The sequence below is a fragment of the Crocodylus porosus genome, unplaced genomic scaffold, assembly GCF_001723895.1.
Source record: "Crocodylus porosus isolate Cpor-Errol unplaced genomic scaffold, CroPor_comp1, whole genome shotgun sequence".
Taxonomy (NCBI): domain Eukaryota; kingdom Metazoa; phylum Chordata; order Crocodylia; family Crocodylidae; genus Crocodylus; species Crocodylus porosus.
The window spans coordinates 25,458,224-25,469,755 of NW_017728943.1; the positions used below are offsets into that span (position 1 = coordinate 25,458,224).

Genomic DNA, 11,532 nt, shown 5'->3' on the forward strand with positions numbered 1-11,532 from the left:
CCCTAACCTATAACCATAATGCTGGTTCCCTCTCCCCAGGTGCAGCACCCTGCACTTGTCCTTGTTGAACCACATCCTGTTCAGATCCACCCACTTCTCTAACCTATCCCCCCCCACAACTTGGTGTCATCAGTGAACTTGAACAGGGTGCTCTCCACACCCTCGTCCAGGTAACTAATGAAGATGTTGAACAGCACTGGCCCAAGGACCGAGCCCTGGGGGACTCCACTGCCCATGCCCTCCCAGGTCAACTTCGACCCGTCCACCACCACTCTCTGGGTGTGCCCCTGGAGCCAGTTTGCCACCCATGTGACCATGCATTCATCAATGCCACAGTCCCTCAGCTTGCCCACCAGAATTGGGTGGGACACTGTGTCGAAGGCCTTCTGGAACTCCAAGAAGATGACATCGACTTCCTCCTTCACATCTAAGCTCTTTGTTACCTGGTCATAGAAGGAGACCAGGTTAGTCAGGCAGGATCACCCTTGCATGAACCCATGCTGGTTAGCCTTCAACCTGGTGTAATATTCAAAGTCATGGCAGGTGAGTTTGCGGGTGGTCCCTGAGGCAACCAACACCCACCTCAGGGATTTCATGAATGTGGACCCCTTAAGCACAGACTAAGGCAGCACATGAGTGGGCGTTCGAAGCCAGATGGCCACAGGTTGGTACCCCAGGGGGTCTTGTCTGCCATGTCTTTGCTGGAAAAAGAACTTTTAATGGGAGGAAGATGCTCTGCCCTGTCCTTCCTGGTACCTTCTTTCCTGTGTTCTGGTTGTCGTTCCTTGCTTGGGGCTCCGCCTCCCCTACACCCTGCCTAATGCCAACTACAGATGGTATTACCTGGGCCACCAGGATTACTTTTGCATCCTTTTTGATGTCTTGGCCCTTCAGATTTATTACGCTGGTATTCAGGATGTTTATTGGACCTGATTAGTCTCTGCTGCACCTTGCCTTATTTATGCATCTTGTCAGTCCCAGTCTGTCATGTCCCCTGGCATCCCACCCTCAATTTGAGTTTCGTACCTGCCATGGGTTGGTTGTCCGCTGGTCCCTGCTTTATCTGATCTTGCCAACATCCAATCTGTGCTGTGGACCTCCTATGTCCACAGCATAGTCTCTGATAAATTGTGGTGCCATCTCTGGTTCTGACTGTAATGAAGTTGCCCTCCTGGGGTAGCCACCAGATCCCTGAGCTGGGACTGCTTTCAGTATCTGGCCCCTCCGGGCTGACTGAGGACCTCGCTTCTGGTCCTCCCCACTGATTCCCTGCTGGGCTTTTTATCCTGGCTTTGGGGTTCTGGGAGGTGAATTGGTCCTGGCACGCTGTTATAAAGTGTGCCCATGCTGACATGGGAGCTGATCCTGGGTCTTTCCGACTCAGTAGTTTGTTTTTTTCCTTCTTTCTTTGCTGTGGTGGATGGGACCACCACAGTTTCATTTTCACCATGCTCCACTTCTGGCACAGCATCCTGCCGGCTCCCCTCCTCAGCAGATGGAGGTACGTCTTTTCCATACCCACAGAGTCATGGGGTGCTTGCCAGCATGATCAGCAGTAAACCCGGAAGTGAACCAGAAGCACTTCCAGGTCTGCCAGGAAGCATGCTGGGGGCCCCCCTCATGCCCTTTGCTCTACAGGCTCTATAAGAAACAGGACATTCTGGCCTGAATCTACAATACAGTTAAATGTGTGCTGTACTGAAATCAATTAAATCAACACATGCATAAATTTAATCAGGTGCTGGATGATACTGGGGTGCTCAACACATTCCAAGACTGAGCCCTAATGTAGACAGTGATCCTGGCAGGACAGGAATATATGTAGGCATCAGGAGCAGCTAGAAAGTGGACTGCTGACCTGGGTGGGTGGTGAGAAGGAGAGATAATATGGGTACCAGTAAAATGCTTGAGAGGATGTATATATGCAAAGGGGCAGAGTTAAGGGTATAGACAATCTAATTTTTCTAATTTCCAGGCATTGGGGGCTGAATCCCTTATGCACCCATATGGCACTTATCCAGCCATGTAATGGCCATTTTTTTGGCACTCATACATGGTCAGAAATGCTATTCCATCTGCAGGGTGGATCTGCAAGCATGCACACAGCTACTGAACATATGCAGTAGCCTGTGCTTGGGCCAGGTGGGCACATAGCACTATACACATGCAACTGCATGTGCTTGAGTCTGAAACTGTAGCTGGCAAAACCCCATAATTAGCTAGGGGGAGGGAAGGAAGGAAAAGTACCTCCCATGTTTTAACCCCACAGCTTGTTGGGGAGGGTGCTTACCCAGGAAGTAGAAGAGTGAACTTTTAGGTCCCCCCTCATGTAGGGGGGGATTCAAACTACCACCCCCTCTCACAGGGAAATCTATGAAACTGGGGGGAAGGGACCTGTGAGAGAGAATTCCCACTTCCGTCCTATTGCTTATTGATAAATGAATGTGCAGAGACTTTCCCAAGCCATGGTTTCCTTTTTACAAAGTCCCAGACATTTATACTATGCAGCTGCTGTAGTATTCAGTGGAAAAGGAACTACTGCTACTGGTACAAATGTGAAACTGCTTGCTACAGTTTTTTAATGTAGTCTCTCTCTCCTCAAAAAAGTGAATCTTAACCTTCCTGCACTACAGATCTGCTGTATGCTGTGTTGAAATACTTCTGAGTAACAAGCATACAAAACCCTGACCTGTAAGGAAAGCAGGAAGTATTCTTGGTAATAAAATTACATGAACTTAAGAACAAAAAAGCAAAATACTCTCTGTCTTCATAATTTATATTTACTCCATTCTAGTGGTTACTTATACAAGTGTTTTAATAAGCAGTGGGCAAACAGTCAAGATTTGCATGAGGCTGAAGCCATTTTAAGTGCAGTATTAGCCTAAGCATCATTTTTTATGGTTGCATGTACTAGCCTGACATTATTTGTTCAGCATGCACTGAAAAGGAAATATGTAATCTTCAAGTTAATTTGAACAAGACATTGTGGCAGGGGTTTGGGGGTGTAAAAAGTATCAGACAGAAAGGTTTTTTTTATCATTTATGTGTTTGGATGAAGCTGAAAGCTGCCAGATAGCTTCTTTTCGACAGCTTGGAGTTACTGTTGGGAACAGATCCATGTATGGAAGCAAAAGCAGAAAAGCATAGATAAGCTGAGATCCAGCTATGCAAACCATGTTTAGAGACACTTAAAGGACAAGCATCCCAACTCCTTTCTTTCTGGTAAATTTAGAGAAGCTATCATATGAGATCTTTTTTTCCATTCATCTGTACACACAACTGCTGAGACTTGACAGAGGTAAGTGAAAAGCATTCAAGTATTTTCTGTAAATGTACATTTTAGATGCTGGGTTTCACTTACGTTGTGAGAAGAACTGTATATCTGGGCTGTGCTATAATTCCAAAGAGATAGATTTGGCATAAGATCACAGAGTGCGGGACACTACATTGAACAGAATTGCTGCTATAGAGATGGAGAAAGTTTCTGACCAAAAGAGCTAAAAAGAGAAGTGTTGCAAAATTCACCTTTTTATCATCAGCTATTTAGAAATCTGTTGGAGTTTATGAGTTGGCTCATCTTGCCCCTTAATCAGGGAGAAAACCAAGACACTTTGAGATGTTATTTTCTAGAATCTGTGTCTATATAACAAAGACATTAGATAGTTGGGATTTTTTGTGCTTTCGTTTGTCCTACTTTCATTTTGAGAAATGTGTCTCATTTAACATTGTGGATTGACTGAATGGACATTAGGAAGAGCTTATTGTAAACGACTGTTGTTTTTCTTGGCACTTGAAGGCTATTTCTCAATGTTTCTCTGAAGATTTGAGGTTGATTACATCCTGTGTGAGGGTTTTTACATGGTTTTAACTGACATGGTAGTATTCTGAAAACCAAAGCCTCTGTAAACAACTGTACATATTGTCATGACACTACCCTTCTTTCATAATTAATATTTCTGGAGTATTAAGACCCATAAAGATAGCTTTCCTTCAAACCAATATCCATTTAATATTCAATTATATTAACTGTTGTTTGTATATTGTCAAAAGCAGGTATTTACCCACATCATACATTGTGTCCAACAGGAAAAGTAGTTTATTAAACTGGAATGGTAACGGGCTAAAAGCTTCTTCTTTTTGTATTCTATGGTTAAATACATGCTATTTTCAGAGGGCTGCACAACAGGATTTCTGGATCAGTTCAGGGGTTTTCAAGTGTTATAATGAGGTATTCAAACTCCTGCTACAAAGAATTAAGTAAAGAAGCTTTCTCATTTTTCACATGGTTAATAGACTGGAAACACAGAGATCAGCTTAAGTAAAATTAAATGGAAAGGACTGAAAATTATATAATGAAAATTACTAAAATCAAAGAGCATTTCCAAGGTTACACTAAGCGGTGGTCATTTCATAAAGGCAAATTACTAAACCACAAATGTCACGGACATTTTTATTCATAATCAGAATAATTTTTCCCTTGAACTGTTATAATAATAATATGTTTGGAACACAATAGGAATGCTATGATTCTGATTCTAAAGCCTGCCTGCTAAACAGGGATTAAAATGGGGCATTAATTCCTGTTCCTCTTTTCATTTACTTGGCATGTTAATGACAAGTTCCACGAAGTGTTGGTTTTCAGACCCTCTACATTTTCTCTGAAAATTTTTGTTTGATTTCCTTTCATTCATGTTTAATAAAACTATTTGAAATTGAGCTCTGGCTAGAATTCTGACTCTGGCAGTCAAATGTTCTTTGTCAATTAATATCTTTTAGAAAACATTCTTTCTGTGGAGAAGTCAGCAGACAGATGAACTTTGAGGAAATACAGGGAAATGGTAGTCTTAAAATCAACATATGCAAACCTAGGCTTATTTTAAACTATTTATTTATCAAAAAATGAGCATGTATGCTCCACTGCACATGAAACAATGTAAATCCATCCTGCATTTTCGGTCAGATTTTATCTTATACTCAAGAAAGTGTTGTGTGCAGCTGCTGGCACAGGAAGTTTTATGGGCAGCAACTGACGGAGATACCTGACATTTGCTAGCTATGTCCTAACATTAACCCTGATCCCATTGCGATCGATAGTTTCCATTACACCATTACTTTAACAAACTGCCCAGTTGTAATGCAACCAAGAACTACACTAAACATCTACAACTAATAACACTAGAAGGGAATCCTGTGCAGGGGGGAAAATATGCATAAAATGGTAAGTTCCAAAAGAAGTATATTTTGTTAGATAGCTTAATTCTTCATTTTCTTGTTTTGTTTTTGGTGAGTTACATGTGGAGCAATCTTAACTCTTTCATACTGAAAGCTTAAAGTTATAGTGAGTATAGTAAAAGGTATACAGCATAGCTATAGAGATAGATATTTGAAAATGAAGACTTTTCTGTGATCCAGCTACAGTAAACTCCAGTTAATTTGCCTACAGGATTATTGACCACAGTGGTTTAATTTGCCATTGGTCTGATTCCCCTCCTTTCCCCCAGTGCCTGCTAATTGGTCAGTACTGGATAATTTCCCATAATTTGCGTTCCCTTGGCATTAACAAATTAACCAAAGTTTACTGAAGTTCCCATGAATAAATGTCTTTAAAGGCTTTAACAGAGATGCAAAGCCAAGAAAAATTCCACTTGATTTGGACTGGAATTGAAATGAAACCTGCAGAGTTTGTGGCAAAACATTTTAGGCCCTGGGAATTTATTGTTGGACCTTTTCTGAGCACACATGGCCAGGCCCAGTGCTATAGAGCGCTGACCTTCCTTGCCTGCCATCGATTTCAGAGGGAAGTCAGTGAGCTCTGCCCTGTACTGTATTATGTCTCTGGTGAGAGAACAACCAAGTGCCATCTCAGTCTTTTCCCCATGCCAGCCCATGGCAGAAAATGGAAGGCGATGTTCAGTCTCAGTGAAAGGCTGCCTTTGCCATCAAGTATTAACAAAATACCCTGTGAGGTATGGAGGCACAGCCCCAGAATCACAAGGGTTCAGTTCGTTTCTAGCTCTGAGACTGACCTGCTAAGTAAGCTTGAGCAAGTCCCTCTTCTATTCTGTGCTGGGTTGCCCCTCCCATGTTTATGTCTTGTCTGCTGTCTGGGACAGGGACTGCTTCTTACCAATGTGTTCACACAGTGCCCACCACAAAGCTGCCAAGATGCCAGGAGGGGACCCCAAGCTCTGACATAACATAAATAGCAACAATGAAAAATAAAGCAGCAAATGCACAATGGCCAAGATTTTCAAGTGCCTATTGATCTGGAGTGGCTCAGGGCTTGTGTGCAAACCTGGGGAAACTTACAGGGGCCTGGTTATTATAAGGTGGGTGTGTGAGGTGGTACATTGCTTCCTGGAAAACATTTCAGCTGTCTCAGGTTAGCCACACAGTGGCTAGCTACTTTGAGGACACAAAAGGGTTTTCCCACAGCAGCCTGGAGCTCAGCACAGGGTACAAAATCGAGCCAGAAGCTAGATGAATCAGCCCATACCAACCTCTGTACACCTGTGGCTGTACAGCTAGTATTTCCTGAGATAGCTACATTAAAGGCATTCTAGGTTTGTCCTTGCTACACAGCTGTGACTTGCATGTGAAATCACGAATTGCTTTTGAAACGTTTGGCCTGCGTCTCCAAGACATATCAAATGAGCTTTGCTGTATTTTCAAATATGCCTATGTAGTAAAGAAGCACTCTTTGCAGAGCTTGAGCTCCTAAACCACTTATGCACTATAAAAAAACACAAGGTCTGTTTACATTAGCTACATAGAGCTGGTCCCTCAGTTCCTGCAAGCTGCACAGTCTGTTGTGGAAGACAGAATCGCATGGCCACAGGTTATACCATGACACCGAAGAAGATAGCATCCTTTAAATAAATAACACAGAGCAGGGCTACACCATGCGATCACACTGAAGAAAATTTTGCAAACTGAAGCCAGCTAATAGCAACTCCTGGGCATGCCCTTCCCCTTCAGATGGATAATATTTACATCCCAGATCCTGGAGGATGAAAACTCTTAAAATGTCTCAGCTTTTCCTTTGAAAAGCCAGATACAAGCTTTGTAGAGTTCCTGGTAAAGCATCTATAGACAATTCCATTCCTCTGCTGAGAGATCTTTTTTTACATCATCTTTAAAGATTCTTTCTATACTTCCAAACAAAATCCAAAGGGAGCTTCTCTCCCTTCAGCATACATTTTAATGCACTCTCCTTACTGCAGTGTTTTAGCACATTCCAGCTGTGAATTAAGCAACAAGACTAACCGCTGTCCATGTGGTTCCTTCTTTTTCTCATCCTCTTCCAGCATCGAGAATTATATATGCAGTGCAATGTTTTGTTTTGTGTGGGGGAATTATAAACACACTGCTCCGTGTTTATAACAGAGAAAGCAGGCTGGAAGCAGCAAAAGGTGGGCAGGCTTATGATGATCCTTAGTTCTGAGATTTCATTCCATAGTCTTGGACCAGCCCCTGAGAATGATGAGGTAAGCAGCTCTTTTCAAACTAACAGCAACAAGCTGTCATAACTTCAGCTAAAGTGGAACAGGCCTAGAAAACTGGGATTTGAAACTATTTAATTAAACAGAGCCAACTTTCCAGGAGGGAATGTGCAATAAGGACGTTCAGATCTGCCATTTGCAAAATCTATATGTAAATGATGCACTTGGTATTCCAGAACAAATTAAATGCATTTATGACAGTATTTGCTATTTGCCTTCTGTTTTGCTTAGTAACAAGTGTATTTCTAGCATGTTCTATATATACGTGGCTGTCATTGCTGGCTCTTTTTAAATAAAAGTAGAACTTCAGAAGCAAAGTGTAACATGCACCCCTGGAGTTATCCCTGCCAGATTCTCCATTGGTGGAGCTTCATTGCCTCTGGTAGAGCCATAGAGACATATGTGAGCAAATGATCCACCCCACAGTGCCTTTCAAAGCTAAGCTATTTGGGGCATCATTGGTCAGGGGGCCTACACTCTCTGCCCACCTCATGCAATGTACCACAGCATGGAAAGAAACCTAAAGCTCTTTGCATGGTTGACTAGATCAGTGATTCTCAGTGAGAGTGTTCCAGCATCCTAGGGTGTCTTAAGAGCCTTTCAGGGGTACAGCAAAATACTAACACAGTTAGGTGCGCAAACATGATTCTCATGACAAACCCAGAGATTTCAAATAAGAGTCAACAGTGTTAAATACATGCTGACCTACTGTGGTCTATCTGAGTTCTTTGCAATGGAAGAATTGTTCTTCTAATATTTTCCAGGACTATCTAGCCAGGCATTCCTTAAAAATAACGGTCACAAGCTGGCAGAGGATAGACATCAGGAGGCGCTAGTTCACTGTCAGGGCAGCTAGGATCTGGAACCAACTTCCAGGAGAAGTGGTGCTGGCTCCTACCCTGGGGGTCTTTAAGAGGAGGCTAGATGAACACATTGCTGTGGTCGTTTGACCCCAGTACTCTTTCTTGCCCTGGCGGGGGGTTGGACTTGATGATCTGTTCAGGTCCCTTCTGACCCTACCAACTATGAAACTATGCAACTATGAATTTATCAAGAGGTGCCTTGAGTTCTCAAAAGATTGAGAACTGTTGGACTAGATAGTGCTTATGCCCTCTGAGAGCTGTATAGAGGTACAGTGGGCTCCAAATAACTGCCAGCAAAATACATACAACAGATAAGGTTTAGTTATGTAGTCACAGGGTGTGTCTACATGTGTATTTACACCAGCTTAAATTTACTGCACAGTAAGCAAGAATAGGTTGCAGCTGCACGTGCAAGTATTAAAGCACATTAATGCTATGTATGTACTGACTTGGGACTAAAGTTAGTCCCAAGTCATTCCACACACAGTGTTACTGTGCAGTAAGGCATCTACATATGCATTACTGTGCAGTAACTAATCAGGTGTAAATTTGATACCTGCATGATGCAGGTATCAAATTTGCACTCAAGCTGGCATAAGTTGCCATATTTACTGCTCAGTATGGGTATGCACATGTAGATGCACAACTGTATTATGGAGTAATTTCGGTTACTGTGCAGTAAGTGTGCATATATAGACAGAATCACAAAAAAATGGGGCTGGAAGGAAGTAGTCACCCTGCTGCTCTACAAGGTTTAGTAACAAGTAACACAGATCACAGAAGACAGAGAGTGCTATTCACAGAGAGACCACCCATGCCTAGCCCTTGACAGAGAGACTACCCATGGCTAGTCCTTGACCTAGACGAGGACTGGATCCAAAGCTGGCTGAGGCCAATGGGAGTCTTTCCATAGACTTCAGTGGGCTCTTCTTAGATCCTGCTTGTACTGAAAGCACCTGCCCATTCCCTTGCTTTTCTTGAGGAATTTCTGTGCTTTATATAGAGTGTAGGATGTAACATTAACAGTCTTACCTTTGTTATGTACTATTGAGTTTGCTATTGATTCTATTTCCTGTGTTCGAAGGGAAAGAGAATTAATGTAAATTGTGGTCTGGACCCAGCCTATTGAAGCCAGTGGTACACATGCCAACATTTGCCTCTTTTGAAGAGAGGTTAATTTTGTTAAAATGTTCATCAAAAAATAATATGTGCAAGAGAGCATGTGCTAGTCATTTCCAGTACCCTCACATCAGAGGAAATAGGGCTGCTGCCAATGAGCAACCCAGAGATACACAAAACACTCCATTCTAAAATACAATCTGTTAATATGTGTGAAGATAAAACTGTTCAAAGCATGAACTTTAGGCAAATCTGCGAAGCACAGTGATACCACACCCTGGAATGATGGGAATAATACACAACAATTTTATATTCTGTTGTTTAACTTTGTTTAAAAACGTTGCTGTTTAACACTCCAAATAGTGCTAAAGATGGATAAGTGAATAGGTTGTAGGGGTTGTGCAAAGCAGATTCAGATTCAGCCTGAATCAAGAACAGTGATTCAATTCGTTGATTCGGATCACTGTCCCTGATTCGATTTGGCTGAATACAAATCTGAAGATTCAATGCTGATTTGGAGAATCAGAAATTCGGCCATAGACACAGCTTTAAATGTTTTTTCTACATACCTCAAGGTGCCAGCACGGCTCGTGATTGTTGTGATGCTGGGGTGCATGGAGCGCCCCACAGGAGTTGTGGGGGCCTTCCACGTGCTTGGCAATGAACCCAGAAGTGGACTAGAAGTACTTCCCAAGCCGGGGAGGCACTTCCAGGTCTGCTGCCAAGCGTGCTGGGGAGCCCCCTGCACTCCTCTGGGATGCTCCATGCACCCCTGCATTGCAGCATTCACAAGCCCCTGCCACCTAGAGGTATGTAGAAAAAACATTTAAAACTGTGTCCGAATCGCCGAATCTTTGTGGATCTCTCCAAACTGATTCAGAGGGCTCCGATTTGATTCAGAGAGATTAAAGGGTCCTCTAATTTGATTTGGATTGGGAGATTCAGCCACCAAATTGGGCCGAATCTCCACCTAATTGAATTAGGGACTGAAGCTTTGCACAGCCCTAATAGGTTGGACCAGATGCCATAGAACTTTTACAAGACATAAGGAACAGGACAGATCCTATCACTAATGTGTCATACAAGTGGATACTATCCCATGAAGTATGCCAGAGTAGCAAACCTGTACCGTGTGTGCCACAAGTGGCATGGGTAGCATCTGCATGTGGCACACAGCAGATTGGGGAGGGAACGAGCAGCACAGAAGCAGAGAGGGCAAGGAACAAAAAGCAGAGCACAGGGAAGGGAGCAGAAAGCAGAGGATTAGTTTGGGCACAGAGCACAAGGCAAGGAGCAGAAAGCCCCACAGCAAGTTATTCAGGGAGTACAGGGCAGGCAGCAGAAAACAAGAGTAGATCAGGCAAAGGAAGTGGTTTGGAGTGGCACTCAGAAAAAATGCAACATGGTTTAATTTGTGGCGTGGCTGCTGAAAAAGTTGGCCCTCTCAGAAGTATTCAGTTGCTTTTATAATTTGTTTCTTGTTACATTATGGATGGGATGGCTGCTGTTCAATACTTAAGGACGAGATTTGCACTGACAGCAGGATCGCAGCCATTTGATTACATATGAAGACTACAGTACACCCTCAGAGTTGCAGCATAAGCACTGGAAGAGAATGTATCTACTGAAAATTTACAACTAAATTGGTTGACTTATAAATTGACATTACTCCCACACCATACAAAAATGGCAAAAAAAATCTAATATATCTACAAAAGTCATTTTGTTTATCTAGTTCTATAAACATTATTGTGGGAAGAAACAGGCTAAGCCAGAAGGATTCTTCTAGTTGCAACATACGTTAGACTGCAATAGCCTCCTAAGGGAGCTTAATGTCCTGCCAGTGCACTGTAGAGAACAATCATATAATCATAGAATCATAGAATAGAATCATAGAATCAATGAGTGGGAAGGGACCTAGACAGATCATCAAGTCTGACCCCCTGCCAGGGGCAGGAATGAGCACTGGGGGTGGCAGGGGTCATAAGACCACAGCCAGGTGCCTATCCAGTCTCCTCTTGAAGATCTCCAGGGAAGGTGAGAGCACC

General features: G+C 42.9%; 1 protein-coding gene across 1 annotated transcript in view; it reads left to right on the forward strand.

Moving 5' to 3' along the window:
• The first annotated feature begins 3,012 nt into the window (after window positions 1–3,012).
• Window positions 3,013–11,532, forward strand: part of SLC8A1 (solute carrier family 8 member A1) — a 134,320-nt gene continuing 125,800 nt past the window's right edge. Inside the window, exon 1 of the mRNA XM_019549037.1 lies at window positions 3,013–3,298. The gene's annotated coding sequence lies outside the window, so the exon portion shown is untranslated. The remainder of the gene's footprint in view (window positions 3,299–11,532) is intronic.